The sequence below is a fragment of the Crocodylus siamensis genome, chromosome 1 (assembly GCF_052110815.1).
Source record: "Crocodylus siamensis isolate JL-2025a chromosome 1, ASM5211081v1, whole genome shotgun sequence".
Lineage (NCBI taxonomy): Eukaryota > Metazoa > Chordata > Crocodylia > Crocodylidae > Crocodylus > Crocodylus siamensis.
In genome coordinates this window covers 153,712,402-153,738,806 of record NC_143395.1, presented here as the reverse complement: position 1 = coordinate 153,738,806, position 26,405 = coordinate 153,712,402, and the positions used below count along the sequence as shown (strand labels likewise).

General features: G+C 43.2%; 1 long non-coding RNA gene across 1 annotated transcript in view; it reads right to left on the bottom strand.

Annotated features, from left to right (window-relative positions):
* Positions 1 to 1,748: 1,748 nt before the first annotated feature.
* Positions 1,749 to 26,405, bottom strand: part of LOC149873505 (uncharacterized) — a 28,759-nt gene continuing 4,102 nt past the window's right edge. The window contains exons 2-3 of the long non-coding RNA XR_016439863.1: positions 10,610 to 10,663; positions 1,749 to 1,892 (exon numbers count right to left, since the gene is read on the bottom strand). This is a non-coding gene — a long non-coding RNA (uncharacterized LOC149873505). The remainder of the gene's footprint in view (positions 1,893 to 10,609; positions 10,664 to 26,405) is intronic.

Sequence of the window (26,405 nt, the reverse complement as noted above, 5' to 3'; positions counted from 1 at the left end):
CAGGTTTATGAGGACTGAACCTCTCTAGATCAGTTCCAGAGCTTGTTGAAATCAGTTGAGACCCTCTTATTGCCCTTAATGAAGTTTGGATGAAACCCATTTTTTCCCATGGGAGATGGTATCTTTGTTAATGGCACAAAGAATGGATGTAATTGGTTGTACAATAGCAGGAACTCCCATGTACCTGGGAGAAAAGAAACATGGCATTGAGAAAAATGGATTAGAAATAAATTATTGTGTCCTGTAGTTTGCAAAGCAATATGATCTACATTAAACAGCAGTATTCTCTCACAGCCCCAGCAAATTTCTCTCTGTCTAAACAGCACCTGCCGCTAACAGAGTCCTGTAAAAATCAAAACAGTACATTGACTTTATAATTATAGAAATCTATATTCCAGTGCAAAAGGTAACTATGTTGCAGCCTACATTGAAACTAGTAGTATCAGATGCCAATGAAAAGAATGCAGTGCAATAACTCTGTAGGGCTCGTCTCATGAAGATGGGAAAAGCCTTCAAGGCCTCTCTAATCTACCAATATTCATAAGACTGACATCTCCCTCATCTTCAACCCTGATGCAAACCTGTACCAGTCTTTCTGGATACATTTCTTCAGGCACCTTGAACAGACACCAAAGATAATCGACATAAGGATTTCTTTTTTATCTTCCATGTGAAGCATAGGCTGGCAGACTGGAGATGTATTTTGGTCTGGTAGAGCTGAATTCTGTGTGAACAGTTGTTTCCACTTGTGTCTTCCATGTGAGACATAAGATCCGGGAAGAAGACTGTTTACTTGTGAGATCACCAGAGTTGAAATATCTCAACTTTTTGCAACTACAGGTTGAAATCCCAGTCCTGGAGCCTCCTGATGTACACTAGATAAATGGGATTCCATACAGCTTACTGTGGGAAGTAGGGAGTTGGGCAAAGTTTTACAAACTGAGGGTCTTCCCACTCTTCATGGGCATTACGGATCATACAGAAGTTTGTTTTGGTCTTCCTTGGCCGTGTTTTACCCTCCACATGTTACCCTGCATCTCAGTTGTGGCTGAATTTTAATGGCATGTAATTCCTATATTCTTCTAGGTTTTTATTACTATTATATAAATTTCGATATATAGTGGTGTAAGGCTACCTGGTTTGCTACAGTGGAAGGTCTTTACTCCAGATCCTGTTGATCTGCTGACCCTCGCATGACAAAAATTATCAACAAGAAAAAACATCCACAGGGGAGGGTTGCATCGTTAGCAGCTTGAAGTTTCACAGGTGGGAGCATTTATATGACATAGTTGGGTGTGTCTACACATTCACTAATGTGCTGTAGTTACTGCACATTAAATTTAGTACTTGGATAACCAAATACTAAATCAATGTTCAGTAACTTGCACTACTGCACAGTAGTGCCAGCTCATGGGCTTTTAGTGATGCTTACTGTGCAATAGCCTAATACTACTGTGAAGTAGCATATTAGTACTGTTTTTGCCCGGCATGCTGTTGTGCAGTGTTATTAGGCTACTGTGCAGTTAGTGTCTCATGTAGACTCACCCAGTTTGTAAAGCAGTTAGGGCCAGATCTTCAAAGGCACGTAGAGCCCTTGATCCTGTTTTGGAGCCCAACCCCCACGGATTTACCTTTGACACCTGAGCCTTAACGATCCTGCAAGAGAAAACACACCTCATACCTGTCAGTGAGTTCATTATCCCTTCATTTCCCTTTTGCATGATGGGAGAAAATTCCAAATACCTGGGATGCTTTCAGGTTCCAGACAGCCACCATCTGTGCTGACAGAATTAGAAGAGGAGAGTGAAGCTGCATGGGCATAGAAGTCATTATGCTGGTTGATCCAAAATCCTGAGAGGGTCTGTTTCATCCCATGCGAATAAAGCCAAGAACTGCCAGGAAAGCACAGTGGTCAATAAACCCTGGGCAGGGGGGAGAGCAGGGGACAGGGGAGGCTATTTGTTTATTTGTTTGATTTATACATTCAACAAAAGAGATCAAGAAATGAGAAGCCACAAAAAAGGCCATTAAAACAATTCATCAGGCATTCACTCTTAAGTGAGCCAGTTATAACATACAGCTTCACCCTGTTCTGCTATTCTCCCAAGGCTAGCATGCCTGTCTGCCGATATTCTCCCAACATAAGTCTGTCACTCCTGCAGATGGACAGCTAGTCCTACTACACAACTGATCCCTCCAAACCTTTAAATAATTTGATGCTGATAATATTTTGGGGCTAATCACTTAATAATACAACTTCATGCAAACCAGACATCCCTACCACACGCCATGGGAGGAGAAGATGCTTTGAATACATCATCCTGCCAACTGAGTTTATTATTCTTTCATTCAAGATAAACTGCAGCAGCCAAATGTGAGCCTGTATAAATTCCAGCCTCAGAAGTCCAGCAGGCACCCGGCTCCTTGTTAAACATGCACATGCACACATAAATCCAACTGGGTAAATAACATGACATCTTCCAGTTCCCAGAAGATCCTTCAGGGGCTGATGCTTTTTCCCTGTTACCTGGGGTGGTCTTTGAAGCAGCTGTATAAACCAAGGACCTGACACTTGAGAAAGTACATGGACTGTGTAGAAACAATGGGCAAGATAGGACTTCTGGGTGAACGCAAAGCTTGTTGTCCTGTGTTAATACAGCTTTGTCTTCTATTTAAATAGCACATGACAAATAAGCTACAGGGTTTGGAGTCTTATCTCCTGTGTTTACCTCTCCCTGGCATTCACTTTTCTACTGAGTTGACAAATAATCCAGGCAACCAAGAGATATGGAAAGGATATAAAGTCTCATGCTTCAGAACTAAAGCCAGCTCCTGACTAATAGGCTGATGGAGAAACTTTCCTCGTGGGTGGGTTATATCCTTAGTTTCCCACCGCAAGGTTTCTTGCACCTTCCTCTGAATGTTCATCCAAAAATTGTTTATCTCAAGCTTCTACTAAATAGAATCCAAGAGAGCAATGGTGGGAAGATCCTCAATATATACATAAGAAGAATTACAGGAACAAGAGAGACCTAACAAATGAAGCAGGTGGCTAAATAGATCACAGATGGAAATGACTGTGCAGCAGAATCCATTCATCTTAGTTACATACTAAAAAGCAGTCTCCTCTCTTCAACTAAAACAAGGAACAGAAGACTCCCAAGGATCTCTTGCTAGCTACTGTTTTGTAAAGGTCCTGGGGCAGGTCTGTACTCATTTCTGTGGTACTCTTTAGGGTGTCACAAAGAATCATGCTTTGCCTTGCTTCTCTTGCTCTGTGAGCACTATGTTAGGGAGCAAGGTGGGGAAGCCACCTTAGAAGCACCTCCCATGGCCATTCTGGTGTGTTCTGCCTCTAGGGTACTTGAAGAGTAACAGCAGCAGTGGCACCCCAGATAGCACCCCTGCTTCATTTCCAGATTTGGTTAGTGCAGAAGAGAGCAGGCAAGTGGAGCCAGCCTTCTTGGCAGTGTTCACAAGAGCACTGCAGAAGTGTTATAGATATACTCTACACTATAAAGTCCCTTCTTTTTGCCTGAAGGAGGGCACAGTGTCCCTGCCCTCCATTTCACAAGAATCCAGGTCTAATGCCAGTGGTAAGCACATTGATAGCCATAACAGGCATGATTCTAACAATCTTGTTAATTCAACTCCAGATATCCAGGGTTTAAACTAGTGGTTCCCAGACTTGTGATATCTGAGGCACACTATTTCTGGCAGCACACTTCACTCTTAGACCTGAAAAGGCCTACACACACACACACACTTTTTCAAAACACATAATGTGTTCTATTACCCAGCCAGAGGAAATCATGCCAGTGCTGAGATGCACTGTTAAAATATGACACCAAATACATCTTTTTTTAAGCAAAGGATTAATGTCTATACCAGTGGTTCTCAATCTTTTCAACCTCAGGGCAACCCTCCATAACTTTTTTGAGCTTAGACAGATCCTGCAGCATCTCACACATTAGTGACCACCCCCAAGGTCCCTCCAAGTGGAGCTCTGGGAGCATGGGAGGAGTAGAGGAGATGACCTGGGCTGCCAAGTGCAACTCTGTCTGCCTCTGCCTGCCCACCCAACTTGCAGGGCTAGGAATATGGCAGGGGCTACTACAGGCATGGCCTGGGGCTGGGGGGAGGGCAAGGGAAGGCAGCAGCAGTGGTGGTGGCAGTCCCCAAAGGAGCATCCACAGGCACCACTGGAGTAGCTGGGGCTGGTGCAGGGTGCCAGACATGGTAAAAGAGCTTTTACACCTCCTTGTACAGAGGATCTTGCAGCATGCTCCTGTTCCTTTCACACTGTTTGGGGATCACTAATTTAGACATTGCTCATATAACAAAAACAGGATCCCTGAGTGCATAGGACCAGAAGGCAAGGTAGCAATCCTTCTTCCAGTATCCCTATCACTGATTGTTGAGCTCAAATGGATAACTTTAGAAAGGAAAAAGATTTTAAAAACTGTGAATAGGATGTTCCTCAGCTTTCCCAACTTCAGCACAATAAGTAGGTTAGTTGTCATCAGCTTCTGAAATAGATTTTTTTTTTCTGGCTTGAGGACAGAACTGCTTTTTATCCAGGGTGATCTTAGTGAATAGGACTGAGTCATCCTAAGAGTTGTAGACTGAAAACAAAGCTTCCCTATAGAGAGGTTTTGAAGCCTACAATTTTGAGATGGGAACAAATAAAAGAGGTATGTCAAAGCACCATTGACCTGGACAAATGCCATTCCTCACTACAGGAAAATGAGAAAACACAAAGCAAGACTTTGAAAAAGAATCCGAAAAAAAGCTCTTGAGGTCACAAAATTGGACCACTCCCTGCCATCCTGATGCTTCACACAATGGGTCATCTTTTGTTTTTGGCTAGTTGATATGCAGTGCCATGTCCTTATCATAAGGCCCTGGTCTCTTTCTTCAAGCCCCCTTCAGTGGTGTGAGGTGTTCAGAAAATCCCTAGAAAGGCCCTAAGGGTTTTTTTAAGTCTAGGCTCCTTCAACCAGAGCAGGTAGCAGATGCTATGCTTTTATAGTATATGATGTCCATTCCAGGACTGTTTCATTGGCCTGATGACATTCACCAGGGAAAGTCATCATATCAAGGAAGCTTTTTCAACTAAACCTTCAGGCAAGTTCTAAAACCCTGACTAATGCTTATATGATATTCTTCAAGAACTCTCGATAAATCCGATCCCCAGGACAGCACTCTGTTCCATTCTATTCTGGTTCTTAGACCAGGCCTGTCAACATGCTATCTGAATGGCAGACTCTGCACATCACCTCATTCTCTATTTATATCTTCAGTGCCCTGGAATCTGGGATTACTCTTTGCGGCCCAAATTTTCACCTGAGCATTGGGCTTGTGACGCTTGCTGCTGGAGCATTTTGCACCTGCTTGTTATGCCCACACGTATTAGCAGGTAGGGAAGCTAGTTACCTTCATTCTTGCTATTCATCACAAATACAGACAAAGTTCTATGCAACATGGGTCTGCAAGTCTCACCAGATTCTAAAAATGGCCCATCTTTAAAAGCATGATATGAATGCAGAGAAAATATATAATAAAACCCAACAGCATTCCACTAACTTGCCTTTGTCAGTACCAGCCATAAGAAGCTTATTGTCTTTTCTCATGTCCTGATTTTCCAGTTGGTAAATCATTATCTATTTTTCTGAAGTTCTTATACTGGCTTCTCTGCAGAGTCCTTACAGTTAAACATCACCTACATTTCTCTTTGATATTGCCCAGAGGAACCAGCATCTTGAATTAAACACAGGCCTTTCACTTGCCCCTCCTCTTGAGTTATGTTATATATACTGTAGTAATATAAACCAGATCCTGTTACTCCATTGAAATTTTATATCAAACAGAATGATGTAAATAATCACGTGGCTGGGGTTTTAAGTATACCCAGAAGGGTTTTTAGGACTAAGGGCATTAAGGAGGGTGAGTAAGAGCTACAGCGCATCTTACTACCTGGACTTCTGTTGAGTCTGCGTTTCCTAATCAGCCTTTGTTGTAGTCCCTAGCCTCATTCCAATCGACAGCATTTCTTGTGGTCTCTCACTCAGAGCAGGCCTGATGGAGCCTTGGTGTAACTCCATAAATTTCAATGGAATGACACCAAGAATTTATTTGGTGGTATCTATTCACTTTATCCCATGGTCAAGGTTTCTTGTACCAGTGCAGACAGTGGGAAACAATTCCTCCCTGGCTGTATATGGAAACAAGTCTGGACTTCTGAGGCTACGTCTACATGGTAAACTTGCTATCCCTGGTAGAGGTACTCTCAGAGAGAGGTAGTTACCTTCCTTTCCTTTCCCTATGTCCTTATGACAGGTATTTAGCAGAATTCACAGATTTATTGCAACCTGACAGGGTGCACCATTAGCACATCTGATATAGCCTCAGACATGCAACCTCTGGGTTGTCAACCAGGCACCTTAACACCCGTGCTATCCCAGCCCTCCTGCTAGTAAAAGTTGGGCAGAAGGCAAGGTAAATTTGCACCTACACTGGTCCAGATGTTTGAAACTTCCCCAGGTGGCATTAAAGCAGGGACTTTACCATGGCTTTCAGGCTCCTACACACTTTTATAGAACGGGGGATGGGATGCAAGCTTCCTAATCCTGCTTGCAACAAACCAAAATCTTGACATGGCTGAGTGCCACAGGACACAATACATTTGGGATGACACAGTGATCAGTGCACAGTGCTCTGCTACGTCTCTGTCTCCGGGAGCCACATTTAGACTGCCCAGGAGCTGCATGTGATTTGCAAGTTGCAGTTTGGCTGTTCTTGTTATAGCAGCTGCCTACATCAAAGCCTTCATGATGTTCAGTGAAAGGCAAATCATACAGCTCAGGTGGGAGCTCCTGAGTCCTCTTTTGATCAGCTAGGGAATGACGATATCACTCAATATCTGAACTTCTTCCCTGGTTAGCTTGCTGAAGTAAACTCATATGATTTCACGGTCCCATAGGTCTCCAGGTGCCCAATTCCATACTTTAGGAAGGCTCAGCCCACTGCTCTTCCACAGTGGATGCCGGACTCTGCATTCTCTCTGACGACAAGTTCTGTGCCTCTTCCAGGGGAGTCCTCTATCCATTGGTAACATTTGGTGACCACTGTGGGTGATCATTCCTCCATGTAATTGCTTGCGATGAATCATTGCCTAAGGGATGCTGTGATTTATGCCAATAACCTGATAAACTTGAGATAATCTCTCAGTTCTAACTCTATTAAGACAGATGAAAAAGACAACAACAAAAATGCATAGTTGCAAGAGACTTGATCCCCTTTCCCTGTATGCAGCAGGAACTGTTAGAGAGGTAATAAGTCAGAATGGCACCACGCTACACAACGTGCCTGGTATCAGAAGGAACTGGCCTGTTACTGTTACGTAAGCATAGCAGATCAGTAGGGAGACTATTTACAACATGCCGCATATCAGCAACACCAGGCATTGGCCATGCCTGCTCCTCAGTCACTATAGCCTGGCTTCAAGAATGTCCTGGCCATCTAATAAATCTTTGGGTCAAGCTCTCTAAACACCAGCAGTGCCACTGGAAATTAAAGACTGCTCGCTAGCTTTGCTTTCGTTCTTAAAAAAACCAGGTCAGGGTGAAGTCTGTGCCCACTCTCTTTATGGCAAATTTCATTTTCTCCCATATTCATCTGCACAATGAGAAACTGACTCTCTAAAAGGTTATTTGGTTTGGAGTTTCTTATTCTATTTTATTTTTCTTTTGTTCATTTAACTAATACTACCACCACCACAATAGCATCAAAAGGCTTCAGTCAAGGACCTGTAACCCATAGTGGAAGGTGCTGTACATATACATAATAGGAAAAAAAAAAGTCTGCTCCAGAGAGCTGGCAAGCTAAACATAATGTATAATGTCACTGATCCTACCTCATGCCCTAAAGCATAGTTTTTACTTTCTTCCTTTTATTTTTATGGTGGTACCTATATTCAAAGCTGGTCAGTGCAAAAACCACCCTCTACAACATTGTTTGACAGAAACTATTGCAATCATAGACCGATATACTGCAGAGAATCATCTGCAATTGAGATGTTTCTCACCTTGTTCCAGTTCCAAAAAACATGGGAGTATGTGGAAAGGGACACAGAATATGTGTTCATTGCAGGCCACAATGTGACTTTTGGTGCAAAATCTGCTCACAGGATGGAAACATGTAGTGGTTGCAAAACCAGAGCTTGGTTTCTACTTAGCTCTCTGGATGTCCCATGTAACATCTTTTCTGGAAAATAGATTATTGTGTTCCTCATTTGTTTGCTTCTGAGACAGCTCCAGCTGTTTCATATTAATAAACTCTTCTTAAATTCATCACATTAAGTTTCCTGTACTCCAGGGCTTAACAGAATTCCAGATATGGCAGCATCCACCAGAAAAGAGTGGCAAAAAGAATAGCTGCTGAGAGGGTGGCCTTTTGTTTAAGCTATTGCACTGACATGCAGGAAACCTCTCTGTGTTGGCTTTGCCACAGTCATCTTGCATCACATCAGCAAAGTAACTTGTGGCTTCGGCCCTCTGTTTTTCATCTGGAAAAAGCAGGGATAAATCTCCTTCTCTGTGGATAAACTCATTTGAGGAAGATGGTTAATAGGGTCCGTCAAAGTATGTGGCTAGATCACAGGAGACATTGAAGGGAGATAAGTGAGGACAACACCCATTATGAAAGGATTTTATGGGAAACTTCCTGGGGGAGGAGAAGGGACAGGGATCAACAAGCAGCATGAGACAGGGAAGAGCAGGGGCTGACTGAGGACAGGGCGTGGTGAACTGGACCAGGTTAGACTTCTGCCACTTCTTTGTTTTCACGGCATGAGCCTAGGGCAACCACAACCAATATGGCCAGCTATACTCCCCAAACAGCACCAGCAAAGTAAACACATGTGCGAGAGGAGCAGAGATGTGTTTACTGTACACAGCCAAGTACAGTGGACTTCAGCAGATAAAAATATCCAGTGGAAAAACACATGGGCCTAAGTAAAACATTAACTAGCATGGGCTGCCGAGGCAGCAACATGTGCATGCGTCGCAAGTTGCCCTTCTGCTCAGGGCTTTGGAGCTTATTGTGAATGCTTCAGCCTTTTCCTGCTTAGTGGCCTTTTCCCCCCCCTTCATCCCTGCTTTACAGCTCCAAAGTAGACCTAGTTCATGTTACAAACTCATTCAATCCAGAAAAAAAAAAAGGAAAGAAGAAAAGAGGACAGCACAGACAGTTTGCCATCCAGTGCTGGTGGCTCTTGCCAACATACACAAGTTCACAGCACTGGCAACGCACGCAGTGTTCCCAAGAGGTAAAATTTGCTCCTGAGTGAAAGCAGCACAAGGTCCACTCCACCATTTTAGCTCGTGAAGAATGTCAAGCTCAGCAGGAACTAGTGAATAGCTGGTGGCATATGGTGCCACTCAGCACAAGGGTGCTATAATCTTGGAAAAATCTATGGGACAGGCAGTAGCTCTTTCTACATACTTATAGGACACCCAGCACAGTGGGCCCCCCAATGCTACTTACAGACTATGGGTTCACATAACACATAATTATTAATGATATGGCAGATGCACTGGCTCATAGTCACATCGGGCCATAGATGCTGTTAACATTGCTGCAATTAATGGGACTGCACTCACTGGGCACATCCAGGCAAGCGTGCACATGCAGTTTGTGACCCCACAGAGCTGTTTGATGCACTGCAAACCACACACAGCACACATGCACCTGTTCACTGCACTGCTAATTTGCAGCACAATGCCAAAATTTGACACCAGGAGATTCCCCAGGACCCCAGGTAAGGCTGCTGGGGCCAGCACAGCTGCTGGCTCCAGCCTCCCCTACCCCACCCAAGTCAATTTGCTGTGCCGGGGTACATATGCAGGGGCATGTCCTGGGACAAAAGCAGTGGCGCAAATGTGCCACTCCTTTTTGTGCCGCAGAAAATGCGTGCCCCTGCACATGCATGCTCATTTGGATGTGTCTACTAAGTTAGAGCCACTTCAGGCAGCATTGGATTTTGGCCCTGGTTGAACAAAGCACTTTAGCACATGCTCAACTTTAAGCATGTAAGTAAACAACTTCAGTGCAACTTTTTATATGCTTGAGTGCTCTGGCAGAAAGGGTGCAGTGCACACATTAAATGAGGGGCTGCCATTTTTTACATGGTCATTCTTACGACTATAACTATGCTCCAGATTAAACTTTCCACTGGCAGTTGGCCAGAAAGCACTTCAAGTATTTTTCAGGTCTTTTTTTTTAAAGGAAAAAAAAAAGTCTTATCTCCCTCATTATCACCCTGACATTTGCTTTGGCTTTGAGTTTAATTAGTCTTGAATTGAACAAAGGTTCAGATAGGGCTGAGATAATAGGAAGCTAGTGAAGTCTGATGTATATAGGAAATAGTAAAGTTGAAGGTGTTAGACCATGCAAGCTGACCCTCCATTATGAGAAACAAAAGCTGATAAAGGGGAGAGCTATTAATCAATCATCTGGGAAACAAGGATGTGTAAAGAATTGTCAGATGTTTGCATCTGCATGCCACCTGGGTAGACACAAACACAACAGAGCCCACTTAGACAAATACCTGTGCAGTAGAGCAAAGCCAGGCAAACAGAGGGCAATCCCTGGACAGAGGGCCCTGAAAAAGGAACATACAAGGGACATTAATACATTTCCAAAGCACCCAGAAGCCAATACACAATTGAAAGTTGCCCAGTAAAAGTCTACATGATTTACTGTGGTAGTCCCTAAAAGTCTCAACAGTGATCAAAGCTTGGTTGTGCCGTGAATTGTACAGAATAAGTTATGGTTCCTGTCTCAAGGAGACTACAGTTTAGCTAAACAAAGGGTGCCCAACAACATGGAACAGGTCAAAGGCAGATTTGTGATCAGAGCTGTATCCCACACAAGGTAAGGGCTGGAGATGCAGTAGGTAAAGACAGGTCCAACTCTCACTGGCATTAGGGCATGTTTGTATCATTGCCCTTCTTTGGCAGCTGCAGTGTGGGAGGGCAGCTTTCTTTTGTAACCAGGTTCCACAAGCATCTCGCTGCTGCTGATTGCTGAGAGAACGCACTGGCCATGCCTGCTCCTCAGTCAGTATAGCCTGGCTTCAAGAATGGCCTGGCCATCTACCAGGCTCCCAGAACAGAAGGGCCTGACAAACTTGGACTGGAAGAAAGCAACACAAACCAAGAGGTGAGTATAGTTCGACAGGGGCTAGACTAACTTTACAGTCTGCCCTTGGTACTGCAGGACCTGTAGATGTGTTGCCTCCAGAACCAGTTGGGTAAGCACCAGTCTGCTTTGTTCCTCTTCTTCTTTTATATGAGAAAAATGGTGTCTATATCTTTACCTTTGTGCCCTTTGGCATTTTTGGCAATTTGGAAGCTCTTGGCCATCAGAGACGTTGCCAGGGATCACTACGTGGAAGTGGCTCTTGTCGATCCCCTTTGTTCCCCTGATGATATGAGAACAAAGTAGGTAACTTCACCCTTCTAAAAAAAAATCTAGATTATGGATGAAAAAAAAGAATCAAAATTTGGAGATTTCATTATAGAAAAAGCCAAGTGACGTTTTGTTCGGTCTTATCAAAATTAAACAAATTCCGCCTTGTCAAAGAAAAACATTTTGGTGGGCTCAAAACATTTCATTTGACCTTTATCAACATGATTTTTTCTGCTCTAGACTATTATAGCATAAGAAGTAAAAATGTTTTGTCATGACCTGTCATTATATGACAATTTAATAGTTGAAAAATTATTAAAATTTTACATGAGAAATTATAATTTAAGCCTTAAACATTTTGGTAAAGTTGAAATGAATTCTTTTTCCCTTTTCACCTACAGCATGTAGGAGAACTCAATTAGCACACATAGAAACAACCAGAACATATAGGAACATGGGGCTAAAAGGGAACACCTGGATCAGTAAGTCCAGTCCCTTCATGTACAGGCAGTCATGTAATAGACCAGTGATTCTTAGCCAGGGCACCTCTAAATGCTGTGAAATCCTTTTAAGGGTGCCACAGGGAGTTGTTCAATAGGAATGCTGTAAGAGGTGCAAACACGTACACGTGATTCACAGGATAAACCCAGAGATTTCAAATAGGAATCCATAGTGAGAAAAATATCTTGACCTGCTGTGGCCTTTCTGAGATCTTTACAAGAGAAGAATTGTTCTATTATTTTTCTGTAGTCAGAAAAACAGTGAAATCTTAGAGCTGGCATTTCCTGAGAAGTGCCTTGAGTCTAAGAAGGTTAAGAACCACCATACTAGGTGTCAAGTCCAAAAGGGTCCACAAAAATATACTTAACAACCTATAGTAAGTTTAGCATCTTTTGTAAAACACCTCTTTCCCCAAAGCCTCAAAACCTACCCCATGCTAGAGGGAGAGAGCAGGTGAAACCACAGATACTGCCAGCGCCCTAGGTCATGGCAAGGGTAGGGAATTTGTTAGGTAAAATATTCAGGCAAGTGATTCTAGAAAGTAGACCATGTCACTAGAAGAGACTGGGGCATAGGCAGTCTTTCATAATGGTTAGATTACTGAGGGAAAGCAGAGGCCTGGGGCTAGGTCAGAGGGCAGGGACCATACTACCAAAACCTGAGGAAAATCCAGGGGCAGAGTTCACAACACAGTCTAAGGTCAGGGTCCAGGAATCAGATATCAAATACCAATCTGAGGGATAATCCACAGGGTGAACTTCAAGGGTGGAGCCAAACCTAGGTCAGGAGCTGGGAGATAGATGCGAGGGAAATCCAAAGCCAAAGTCCAGAAACAAGCCAAGAACAGGGTCAGGAACCAGGAAAACCAGAGTGCAGGAATGATGAGGCACATCACACAACTCTTGACTGGCCAGCAAACCCAGGGCCCCAGCTGCTGTTAAATGGATAGGCAGCACTCCCAACACCCATCAGGATGCTCATTGCTCCTAAATTGGAGCAGAGCTCATCTGCTGAGGCTTAATGCAGGTGTGGCTGCTGAGGTATTTTGCCCAAGCTGGTCTGCCTGCCCAGATTCCCTAATAGTACTTGGCCCAGGGTGCTCTGCCTGATCAGAGTCCCTGACAGCCACATGCTAAAGAGGGATACTAAAACAAAACAAAATCCAACAATACTTGACAATTTGACCTAAAGGAAAATTCCTTCCTCAAACCCTGACCCCAAACTTAGAGGTAGTTTAACCCTGACCATGTGAGCAAGACCCACCAGCCAGTCACCAGGGGTTTCAACATATTCTTCCATCTCTGATGTTTCTGAAGGGGGCCCATAAGGGATGAAATACTCCAAAAGTTAAGTTCCTTCCTAGTCATTGCAGGCAACCAGCAGATATATTGAAGCATGGGATTATGTGGAAATATAAATATGGTGCAACAAGTATAGAAAGTTCAAGAAGAAGGAGAATGGGCATGGAAAGGAAACATAATCCAGAAGGGGCCATCACACTTAAAAACTCCAACTTTGCACTTGTGCACACCAACCATAGAATTTCCTGTAATCTAAGCCATGAATGAGCACATCATCAACAAAGATATCAGGCTTGCTTGAAGAATCAGGATATTGCAAACCTGCCTCCCTACTGGCAAAAAAGTTCCAATATTTACCCTTTCCCTACCACTAGGAAGTTAAGCCTCACCTTGTGAGCACTTTCTCTTGCTACAGCCATCCTGCCCGCACCATCAATGAAGTCAAGGAGCTCCTCTACTACCAGATACCCCCTTCACGTGCAAGAAGGCCATATGGTGGTCAAGCCCCCTTGCAGTCCCCTTTTGGGGATTACTAGCATATTAAACACCAAAATCCTTACCACAAGGTTTAATTACTAAGTCTAAGCTCACCTCCACCCAAGTCTTTCCATTAATTTATCAAGCTGCATCTTGAAATTCTGTCCCCGCTACCTGGTTTGTAAAGGCATTCCAAAACTTCATGACTTAGGTGGATAGAAGCCTTTCATTAATTTTCATGACCATTTTATACCCACTCCATCTGGACCTGGAATTATCCTTTACCTTAAATAGGTCTTCTCCTTTTTTTTTATTTATCCTACCAATATATTTAATAATGAGTAATTAATCTTATTTTAGCTAGAATAGAGCAGACAAGCACGTTTAGTTTCCCCTTATAAGATAATTAAGAGAAGGGAGAACCATAGTAGACTTTCTCCACACTTATTGCCATTGGAATGATTCTTTGTTGAACATGGGTGAACTGGAGCATACGCAAGATTCCAAATGGGACCTTACTGGTGCCTTATACAATGATTTTAACAGGTCCCTGTCTTTGCTAAAAAAATATTACCCAATACTTCCTACAGTTTCATTAAGTTTTTTCATGGTCATGTTACACTGGTAGCATTTGTATGATGATCCTACAGTCAACTGATATACCTAAATCCTTCTCCATCCCCTGTTGCCTCCGATCTACCAGCCCCCAGCTCATAGCAGAAGTTCTTGGCACAGGCACCTATACAAGATTAGGAATGTTGTGCTATTAAATTTCATACTGGCCCAACTATTCCCAATGGAAAGGTTTTCCAAATTCTTCCTGTATGATAATCCAGTCCTCCTCAGTATTGACAACACCTTCCAAATTTGTGTCACTTGCATATTTCATAAGCACACAACCTGATTCCTATGCACTGTGGTCATGAATGAAAATATTACATGGAATGGGTCCCACGGCCAATCCTGGAGACACATCACTTACAACCTCTCTTCATTTTGATAGCTCCCCTTTTAACGTAACCCGTTGTCATCCTCACTTTAGCCAGCCTCAATCCCTGTCTTTTCTACTTTGGATAATTCTTTGTTGTGAGACACAGTATCAAGTATTTTGCTTAATTTTAAATAAGTTGGGCCCACTGTCTGTGTTTTTCTAATAAGTCAGTTATTCTACCATAGAAAGATATTGGGCTGGCTTGACATAATCTACATTGGATAAATTTTGCCTTTTTTCCATTTACCTCCAAGTTCTTGATTTCCTCTTTCAAAATCTGTTGTAAGATTTGGGCCTATAGTTGCTTGGGTCTTTTTTACCTCCTTTTTGAATATAGACACTATGTTTGGTATTCTCTGGTCCTTAAAAATACACTTGGCTGTTCTTTCAGTATCCTGGTATGACGATTATCTGCTCCCTACCCCCATTTTCATCTCAGTAAGCAGTCTAAGCGTTACTTCCACCTTGAATACGGCAAATTCCATTGCTTCCATTAGCTACTCTGCCTTTTTATTTATGGGGCTGCAGGACCTTTTGCTTGTAAATTAATTTTATTTTAATTTTCTTTACAAGTTCCTGCTTAATGAGGCTGTGGGTCATTCTTAAGTTACTTCTGCACCCTGACCTCTGAGATGGAGCTCTCCTTGCTGATTAATTCCCTTCTTCATTCCTCATAGGTGTTCTGCTTAATCTTAATATCCTGTAAAGGGAAGGAGGAGGGGCCTTATTCATCCAGATGTCCCCAGTGTGTGATGTAGCAGAAATAAAAGCATGTTTTTACCAATCCTCACAACATGTGCAGTTCCTAGTGGCAATAAAATACTCAGGAGCAATGATAACAGCAGCTTACCATCTGCCTAGCTATTATCCTTTAGTTCACAGCTGTTTGTAGATATCTTGGCAGGTGTGAGTTTTCAGGAAAGATTTGGAGGATAATAACATAGTGGCTATAGTTTTTCAATGCATTTGGGGGTCAATGGAAGAAAACATGGAGGCACTTGAGGGTGAAACTGAACTAGGGAATGTAAAGTGAGGTAGCATTCAACATGGCTGTCCATTAATTAATAGCATAACTAGGTAAGGCAGTGATTAATGGTGAAGAGCCTTCATAGCAATGATAAGCTTGTGTTTGATGCAGCAGAAGAACAGGATAAGGCTAAAACAGGGAGCCAGGAAACAGATCTAAAATTAATGGACTTAAGGGGAACAAGGTTGTAACAGTCAAAAGGAGAGAAAATAAGACTGCAGTGGTTGAGATACAAAAAGACAAAGGCCTGGAAGAGAGCTTTAGTTGTGTGGGCAGAGGAAAGGGCAGAACATGCTATGGAGGATACAATTACAAGAGTTAGAGGCAGCTTGGGTGCATAAGTGTAGAGAGAGAGCAGAGCCAGGAACAATGGGTCTAATGATGAGAGCTGATGGCTGTTAGTCAAGGAACTCTACTGCTACCAGATACCCCAGTATGTGGCTGGGTGGTTCATACATCTACTTCAGCTTGTGGATCCCTTTCTTCATGGGCAGTGTTTATGATTATAAACACATGTATGGATCAGAACCTCCGATTTGTCACAAGAACAGATTATGCCAGGAAAGGCAAAGGGCACTGACCCTAAACAGAACAATATATTTGCCACCAGCAGAACCACTGAGTTTCAACCATGCTGTGCCAGCAATCCCATATGGGGCTGGAGCACAGAGAAATTCTACCAGAAAAAGATAAACAGATGAGTGTGCTGTTAAGAAAAACCTGTTCCCTAAGCAAAGGGAGTCCGGTCATCTGTGGAAACAAAAGAATTAGAAGGGCTTTGATGGGCCAAGAAGGGCTTTGATGGGCCAAGAACACCGACCAAAACCCTAAAAGTTGTGAGTATGCGTGGGGGTAGTGAGGACCCTGAGAGAGAAATTGGGTTCACATGGTGGTTGTTGTTTGCCTAGATCTGTAGCTTTCTTTGATGTCTATGAATCGTGTGTGTGCACGCGTGTGCATGTGCATGTGCACCTTAAAAAATTTGTTTGCAAAATCTGCTCTTTGCCTCCAAAGAGCCAACTATAAAATAAGATATCCTCAAGGTTGAGGCTCTAGGATGACAGGGAGCTTGGGCAAACAACTGGGAAGTGCTAAGATGATAAAGACTGGTTTCAATACCCAGGGAATTGGATTACAATGTCCACTGAACTTCAAGACAGACATAGACTAACTGGAAACAATCCAGAGAAGAGTAACAAAGATTGTTAGATATCTAGGAAATAATGCATATGAGAAATGGTTGGAAGACCTGGTTTTATTTAATTTGGAGAAGAGACAACTGATTTGATAGCAATCTTCAAACACACAAAGGGTTGTTATAAAAGAAGATGGTGACCAACAGCTCTCTGTGTCCACAGGGAACAGGACACATAGTGATGGGCTTAAATTACAAAGTTGAGATTTGGGTTAGATGTTGGTTAAAAACTTTCTAACTGGCTGGTTAAGAGCTGAAGCAGGTTACCTAGAGAAGATGTGGAATCTCCATTTATTGGAAGTTTTCAAGTGCAGGTGAGAATAATTTATTTAGGATGGTTTAAGACAGGGATGATCCTGTCTTCAGCAGAGGGTTGGACTATATATATGACTTTCTGAAGTCCTTTCAAACCCTTTTTATTATTTTATTTTTGTCCAGATCCAGCTAACATGAAATGCATGTGAGATTCAAAGCTTTTGCCACTAAGACATTGTGGCAGCTGGACACTAGGAGGACTCAGGCAGGGCTTTAGCAGTGGTATTGTCTGAGGCGATGGAAACAAATCAAAAGAATGACCATCAGCGAAGTTTTCACCACATCAGATGCAATGTGACAGTTTAATAACCACAAGGGAATGTCAGAAAGGAAGGCTAAGCTTTTTTGGTTTGTATAGAAGGGGACAGTAGATTTGTCAGTGATCAGCCGTGATGTGGTGGTCAAGGATTTGCCTGCATGTAATATTACTCAGTGAGGGACAGTAAAGGGAGAAAAGTGGGGAAGCAAGAACAAAATCCTGTGGGACCTCTCTCAAAAAGATAAAGAATGGAAATGAGGTGCATCCACTGAACGAAACACTAGGTTTCAGGGGAGACCCAGGAGAAGATGGAATCATCAAAGCTGGTATAATCAAATAGCAATAAAAGGTGCATTGAGCATAATAAAAACAACCAACAGGTTGTGAAATATGAATATGGAGCTCAGGATATGATATTTAACTAGAAAGAAATCATTAGAGATGTTGGTGACACCAGTTGAATGGAGTGCAGAATGTGGGGAGTTCTCCCCAAGGTTAAACATACCTTGAAATCTTTTTGGATAGCTTTGCCTTGGGGCTAATTGCTAGTGACTAGGATCTGCAGATATCCCAAGCACTGACAAAGGCCAAACAAACTTTTAGCAACTCACTTCTGTATAAGAAGATGCCTCAAGGTAAAAATCTTCACATACAGAACCTCACCAGAGTCCTAAGGATGCCATCACCTCCTCTCTTTCAATTTTCATTTTGCTCTACTTTACTGCTGTCAGGATAGCTTTTCTAGCTGCCATGATAGAACTGTCCAGCACTGAAAGCAAGGGTGGAAGAGACATTTTAGATTTCTTACCTGTTCATTCCTTTGTTCTTATTTTGGGTGCCTGACTATCCACCCCACCCAGGCTATTTTTATGGGGTGCTTTCCAGTAAAATTACTCTGTTTTCCGACAGATTTTGTGCCAGTGTCCTCATCTGCTCTGTGTGCATATTAAAAGAAAGACAGAAAGAAAGAAACCGTCCAACTCATTCAGGATTACTAGTCGGTTCCATTTGTAACCAAGACAGTGTCTCGTGCCAGCATCCGGACTGTTGGTTCTAGGTATTAGGCAGCTTTGGGAGAACTCCACTCATTTAGTTGTTCTTGTGGCGACACACAACATTGAGGGATAGATCTGGTGCGCCTCTTAACTTCCACTACTGAGGGAACAACCTATTGTAGCATTGTCAGGCACTCAAAATAGGAGAACGGAAATGAATAGGTAAGATATTTTAAAGAGCATGAGTAATATAATGAAGAATGTTTTCAGACACAGTGGCAGCATTGCCATGACCTTTCCCCTGTCAGACTGAATTATTTTAAGGTTTAAGAAATAAAGCCTATATGGGCTTGTCAAGGTCCATTTAAGGGAAAACAGCTTAGAAGACTCAGTTCTACTGGACTGATCTAAAGTCCCCTTGAAAGGCAATGGGAGAGGGGAAGAAGGAATGGGGAGTGTTTGCACTGACTTTAGTGAGCTTAGATAAAGGCAAGCCCTTTGTGATGCTAGGACTGAATGGCCACGCTGAACTGCATGCAACTGAGCGTGGGCCTTGGATGAGAACCACTGTGAAATGCCAGGCTTGGTAGATATAAGCCATGGAGGTGTGGGCTTTCACTTGCAGAATATGAGACTTGAGAAGCTGAATGAGTAGCAAGACTTCCTTTGTCCCCGGTTGCTGCTGATTGATGAGAATAGCTGGTTTAGATTGGAGCAGTGTAACTCAGCCAGTTCTTTAGGTGATGCAAGTCAGCATGGAGCTATGCTGTCATACTAGCTGAAGAGCTGACTCTGACACTTTGCCTGCATAACATTCAACCATAGTACTTCTAGCGCTTCACCTTCATTTTTGCTAAAGCACTTCTCATGCCTTAGATCAGATAGTTTTGGTGAGAGAGTCTCATTTATTTTCCTGTTGTCCTAATGACTGTAGAAGTGGTTTGTTTTTCCCCAAGCATTTTTCCATCAGCATATAGAGCAGACTGCCCCACCAGCTCTGATCAAAAAAAAAAAGAAAAAAAATTCCATTTGGAGGTCTAAGAAATCCTGTCCCATGGAGCAGCCCTGGGCACTGACACATGTGCCTGACACCTGCTCCGATGCATTCTAATTAGCTCTGATTAATTAAGTCTGTTGGCACCAATTAGTGTGCTCCAGCAGCCTCAGGGTCACATCTGTTCAGTGTCCCCTTGCTTCAAAAGGGTGGCAGGGGCGCTTTAACTAAAGCTCATCACATAAACTTTAGTTAAAGTGCCCCTGCCACCATTTTGAAGTGTGCGATGATGAATACACAAGATGCTTAGGTTGCTTTAATTAGATAGGCTCCTGAGAGCCACTTTAATTTAAATGCCTTCCCCTGCCACACACAGACACATACCCCAGAGCATGTGTAAAGACTCAGGGATGCCTTGTCCTGAAGAGGTGTGACTTGGTTTAAATCTCCTTTGTAAGACACTTGTGTTAGAGCTTTCTGCCTCTGGCAAGAAAACATTTGTTCTACCTTAATTCGTACATCTCTCCTACAGGAACTGAAAAGGCCCTAAAACTCTGACTCCTACAACAAGTATCTCCTTGAGGAGTTAGCAGCGGGAATCCTGACATCAGTGGAAATCACATGGCTCTATTCCAATGCAGCGGTATGGATGTTTAAGCCCAAGCTACAAAACATTTTTCCAGCTTTTCCTAGTTTAGCAAAGCAAAATGATCTTTGTTGTTGCTCATCTTTCAGTGAAGCCACCCAAGACCAGACAACTCTTATGATAGAAAGAGTCTGTTCTTTAGACAATAAAGAGCATATATAAGAGGTGTTTGGGACTTATACAAGAGGCAACCTAGTAAAACTATTCTTCTGTATACGCACACACTAGTCTTTGCTGCCTGACTTCCTATTCACACACCTCCTGTCTTCCCTTCCCTCACATGCAAACACACGTTGTAAACAAGCTCAGTTGCTAAGGTCCATGCCTCACAGTGCCACTGGAGTGTTCCATGCTCTTAGACACAAATCCAATTGCTCTACAGTTTTGCACTGCCTTAGCATTTAGTCTGGACTGCAAATAGGCCCATTAGTAATAGGTGACCTTGAAAAAATATTCTGTCTCCCCTGCACAGTCTTCCTCCTCAGAAAGCAATTCTTGGGAATGTGCTTTCCAGTGACACCACTTGCCCAGAGATGACGGGTCAGATAACCATAAATCTAAGAAGGTCTTAGCCAAGTGATCAAAGCTGGATCACAGTTTTGCTTGTCTGGATTTCTCTTGCCTCTCCTCTGTCAATATTTAACAGCACTGCAGTCAGCCTAGATACATAGGAAGGTTACGTGGACCTAACCAACTTTGTTTGACAGAGCTCTGCAGTGCTGCATGAAGACAGCGTCCATGACATCTACTGTCCTTCCTCAAAAGGTGTTTTAAGGCAGGGCTGACAAACTTACCTGGGGCCTCAGGTCGGATTTGGACTGCAAGGGTCCTTGCAGGCTGGGCCAAATATGGGGCACAGGGGAATGGTAGTAGCTACCACAGCCATTGAGGCGGTGGAGGATCAACATTTACCACAGTGGCAGGCATCATAGCAGCAGTGGGGCAAGAAGCCCCAACCAGGTGGCCACTTACTGTGGCAGAGGCAAGCAAACAGTGGCAGTCTAGGTGGCTTCAGGGTAAGTGGGACTGTGTCTGAGCAGCCTTTGCTCACCTGACTGCTGGCAAAGGCCATGCTCACCGGGGCCAGAGTGCCCCAGATTCTGCAGCACAGCATGCCCACTGCTGGCCATGCCCCCCAAAATCCATCAGGCTGGATTGAGTGACTCCATGGGCCAAATGGGCCTTATGTTGGGCACCACTGACTTAAGGAATACCAAAGCATTTATTCAGTACCTACTTGAATGCGGGGGAAAAATCATGAGATATGCAAGAGAGAAGCTGTAGAAATATAAATCAGTGGTGCTCAGTTGCTCTTTGCTTTGAAATATTTTCTTGCCAACAATTAAATAAAGTCAGGGAACTATCACAATGTGTCATTTGGCTAATTTCACCTAACAGTCAGAAAATTAATATTCTTTTTTATTAACTATTGACAAAAAAAAAAAGCAGCCTTACAACTGCCAAGTGGTGTCAAAAATCTGCAATGACCAAAATTGGCTAATTTGTCCTTTTACATGCTTTCATTTAACTAGAACTATTATGCTTGGGTTTCATTGGTTTTCATGTGCCATTTTTCTCACAGTTCTGCAAACAGATCTGGTTATTAGTTGCCCAGGTGATGAAGGACATTGAAACCTATTGTATGAAGCCAGAAACTCATGACGGCACAGTACTGCATGTAAGAGTGGCATAGCCTGGGTCTAATGAGACAGGCAGCTCTAGTGGTGGGTAGGTGAGAGATCAGACCCCAGTAAGTGAGCCACTGGTGAGTAGCAAACTGGAAAGCTTTATGCATTGTACACTGGTGTTACTCTTCTTCCTCCGTTTCTTTCCCAAATAGTAGCTTGCAGTAGGAGTCTAAAAATTATTCATTTCCATTCCACACTTCACTGCATGCACAGTGATGCTCAGCTAAGCTGCTTGTAAATCTGCGGATCTGCTGAGCCCTGCAGAAGAATTCCCCTCTATCTGCCTTCAGGTGGAACCCACACAAAAAAGGAGCTTTGCTGCACGTAGTCCGGGGTAATGGGTTCAGTCTGAACAACAGAGACATACTGGCTCCACTGCTATTCAGATGTTGTGCACCCAGGGGGAGAAGGGGCAGTATTTTGGTATTAGTAGGATGTATCCCAGTCTGAATTTGACTGTATGTCTTGGTCTTTCATGTCAGTCCCAAATACAGCCTCCTTCCCACTAAATTATACCACAGTTGGGAAGGACGTGACCAAAGCCAAGAAATTTAAAGCTGAAATTGACGTTTCTGTATAACTTCCGCCATGGCGTACAAAATTGGCTCAGTCCTCCATACAGAGTGGTCTTAGCTATGCATTTCCCAGCTTTTACTGGTTAGGCTTTAAACATTTAATTCCTTTATGTTTTATTTAGAAGGCAGTTTTGTTTCTAAAATGCCTATGACTTACCAGACCCATTCCGCTCTAGATAAATGTTTGTGCATTTGATCCAATGTTTTATGGATCACATTTCCATGACATTGAGGTAAGGGAGAAATTCATTCCAGACAGAAAGAAAATGATCAGCCTGTGAACGATGTAAAGAGGACCAGTGGAAAACTCTCCCAATGAGGCCAAAAGATAGCACTTATTGTGAGTGACCCTCAACGCTATTCTCTCTCAGCCTTCCACAAGGATGGGGCCAGCCGAAGCTCCAGGGATGCACAGCCCTTGTGACAGTTTCTTGTACTGGGATGAATTTCCTCTGTAATGAACAGTTTACACTGAAAAGTACTTTGAAGTTCAGAGGAGCCATTTTGGTCCATTATGTAAATGAGTTTTGGGTCATGGTGCTTGCAGGATAAATGCCTCAGGAGGCATGATAAAAACATGTCAGGCAGTAAGGGAAATAGTGCCCCCTGTGAACTTGAATTTTATAGATCACACCTATTTTTAACTTGTACCAGCACAAAAAATAGCTTCAAAGCCATCAAACCTCTGTTTATTTTTCGAACGTGTAGTTCAAAATAGTCAAAAACAATGTTGTTGTTTTTTAAAGAACAAGTTGAGAAAAAAAAAATACCCAAAGTTGAGGCTGTTTGCTAGAAGCAATTTTAAAATGAGACCATTCTGAAAGCCTGAAAATACGGGTTTATAATTGGAAGTGCCAATGTGATCCTAAGTATAGCAGGCTTTATTACATCTCAACTACCAGGTACTGAGGTGGTATTCCTTGAGCCTGCCATTAGTGATGTCTGTGGAGCAGGGCACACAATTATTTTGTTATGAAAATGCTGGCACAATTTTTCATGATGGAAGGTGCTGGAGCCTTTGATCCCCAGCACTGAGGAGATCTTTTGAAATGTCAGAGTGACTTATGTTTCCATGAAAATCAAGACCTAGCAAAGAGGAGCTGGGGAGGCTAGTCCCAGCTGTGTCTTGTTTCAGTGAAGCAGAGATAGGAGCAAGCTGCCTCAACAAAGCTAGATATACAGTCTCTAATATGGAGAAAGATCAACCAGCAAAGACCTCTAAGATCCAGTTCTTGCTTTTCTTTCAGGCAAGAGACAGGCTTTTTTTCACTTGAGGTTTGTGAGCCTTGTTTTGAAATGAGACCAAGTGACTCAGGACAAAAATAGCCAATGTGAATGAGTTGGGAAGAGGGAAGAAAGAAAATTCCTTGAGTTGACTATTTTAACATGGGCTGCATTTTTTGAGTAGGCGAAAGGACACCAGAATAGAAGGGAGGACTGAGTATCACAGTGTAGAAATACCTCAAGCTGAGCTCAGAAAGGCCAACAGTTTCGAACGTGGGTGCCTAAAGTTAGGAACCTAAATCTGTCTTTGAGGACACAGGCAAGCTCTCTCATTTCTCAGTGGCCTGGAGCATTCATTGCTCCTGCAATAGGCAGTGGGAACTCAGAACCTCCAGAAAAATCAAGTTACTGATTTAAGGAGGAGGTCTTCAAAGGCTCTTGAGAGAGGATTTGGGAACCCAGTTTACTGTGAGGCTCCTTTAGAAGTCCCAGTCATAAGTGCCTAGCTTTGATTAGCTAAATGGGGGGATTTTGGCTAAAGTTTGCCTGTTGTGAAATAAGAGGCAATATGCTTTCCAGCTCATTAAAAGAATCCTGCTTTTCACTCTGATCCATTGAGGTAGAGGCTTGTCAGAGATTTCAGTCAGTACTCAAGCAGCATATAGATGCTGTAACAAAGTGCAGGAGCACTTTTGTGACAGTCAACTCCTAACAAAGCACCAGGGATTGAACCTGGCTTTGTTAGTGCCAGAAGCATGCACTGCTTAAGCCAGAGGTATGAACTACCACTTGAGCTAAAAATCCCGAATTCCACTTAGGGGCTGTAACAACTCCTGTCTTCTCTAAGTGGGGCACAGTGGGGAAGACATGTAACACACATGCCAATAGGTTTTGTGCAAAATTGTACCTTTAAGAGGTCCCGGCATGTGCCATTTGGAACCACATATGGAAGGGCTCATGTATGCAATACTGGTCAGTTACAACTAGGTACTAAATGAAGCAGACCTCAGTAAGACTCATTCCCTCAGAGTGATCACTGAACACCACAAATTACACTTTGTCCCTCCTTATATGATCAGCTTCCCAGTCAGTGACAAAGCCCCTCATTTTAGGCCCCCCATGCCACAATCATCTTCCTGCAGGTACAGGGATCCATCTCAGAGCTGATTATAACATCTTGGCTTTAGCTATTTGCTCTTGCATTACCTACAGTTTGTAATTCAGATTAAATCGTTTAATTACCTACATCTTGTAATTTCAGATTAAACAGAAACACCTTTCAAGGGACTGCAGCATTCAAGAAGATGCTTCTCTTTTGCCTAGAGACCTTTTTTATTTTCTCTGCCTATGCACCACTTAGCAGAGCTATTTTACATCTGGAATGCAGCAGGGTCCTGTGGATTCAGGAGCAGGTTATTCTGTACCTCAAAACAGGTGTGACAGAGGAAACATATGAAGGTGATGTAATGAGAGAAAAAAGTCCAAACAGATGACCTGGCACTGACAAACTGCCTTGCTGGTGCAGCCAGAGTGACACTTTGGTTCAGGAAGCCATAACAGTGACCTTTCTCTGTTAGAAATAATGAGAGGATCACCAGGTCTAGTCTCCGTTTCACCTCAGATAACTGTAGTTAAGTCATTGGTGGCAGCAAACTCAGTTCCAGGTCTCCAGGTGCTGTAGGTGCTGCCTCATTCCTCTCTATGGTATCTGTAACTACACAAATGAAATATCTTTATACTCTTTGTCCTTCAAGATAGAGACCTGGCAAACGACCAGCGCGGAGTAGACAAGTACCTACACAATGAACCTTCTAGCTCTCCAAATGCCCCTCTCTCTAGCCTGGGGGCAGGACATTCAGAACTGGGTGTAATAGTCTCTCTGAGTCCTCAGAGAAAGTTTCCTTATAGCGCTTGGAGGCCCCAGCTGACACCAGGGCCCTACTATGCAGGACCCAGTACAGAATTCAGGCTAGCAGATGGTCCCCGCTGGCAAAGAATCTGCAATCTAAATAGAAAACTAAGAGGTACAGCTTTCCCTGTTCTACAGAGAGGAGCTGTGGCACTGAAGGGATAAGTGACTTGTCCAAGGTTACTCGCTGAGTCTGTGGCACAACCCACATATAGCACCCAGGCTTCCAGAGTACTAGTACAGCGCTCAACCAACCTCTCTAAATGTTTGTAGTACACATCTAGTTCTGCCCCCATGAGAAGGATAGAGGTAGAGGAGGGCAGAAACCATTTCAGAGGCTTTTCTTAGGGGCAGATTTGAGACACTCATGCCAAGATAATTCATAATGCTGGCCAAAATAATCTCAGTGTCATGAGGACATATGCCCATGGTGTCTGAGAGGAGGAGAAGTGCTTCATCTCTGGCATTCATCTCTGCTTATGAAATGAGCCTTGTCCTCCCCTCTCAAAAAGGCTCCTGAAACACATATTGTGTCTTAATATTTAAACCTGCCCATAAATCCTGGCAAGTCATCTTGCCACTCACAGAAATATAATCTTTTGCCAGACAAATATCTGCATTCAGAGAGGGTGCCAGGTGGTGACAAACGGGCCAAGCACTATCCTGGGCAGATTTAGGAATAGGAGTCAGAGCTGAAGGGCGTTGCCTCACAGGAGCTGGAATCGGATCAACTCAGAGCAAATGCTGGCGCCACATGTAGAGGCCTGGCTGCAAGTGGCAGAAGTCTGTGGGCACTGGATGCCTCTAACATATTCCAGTGCCCTCAAGACAAGGTA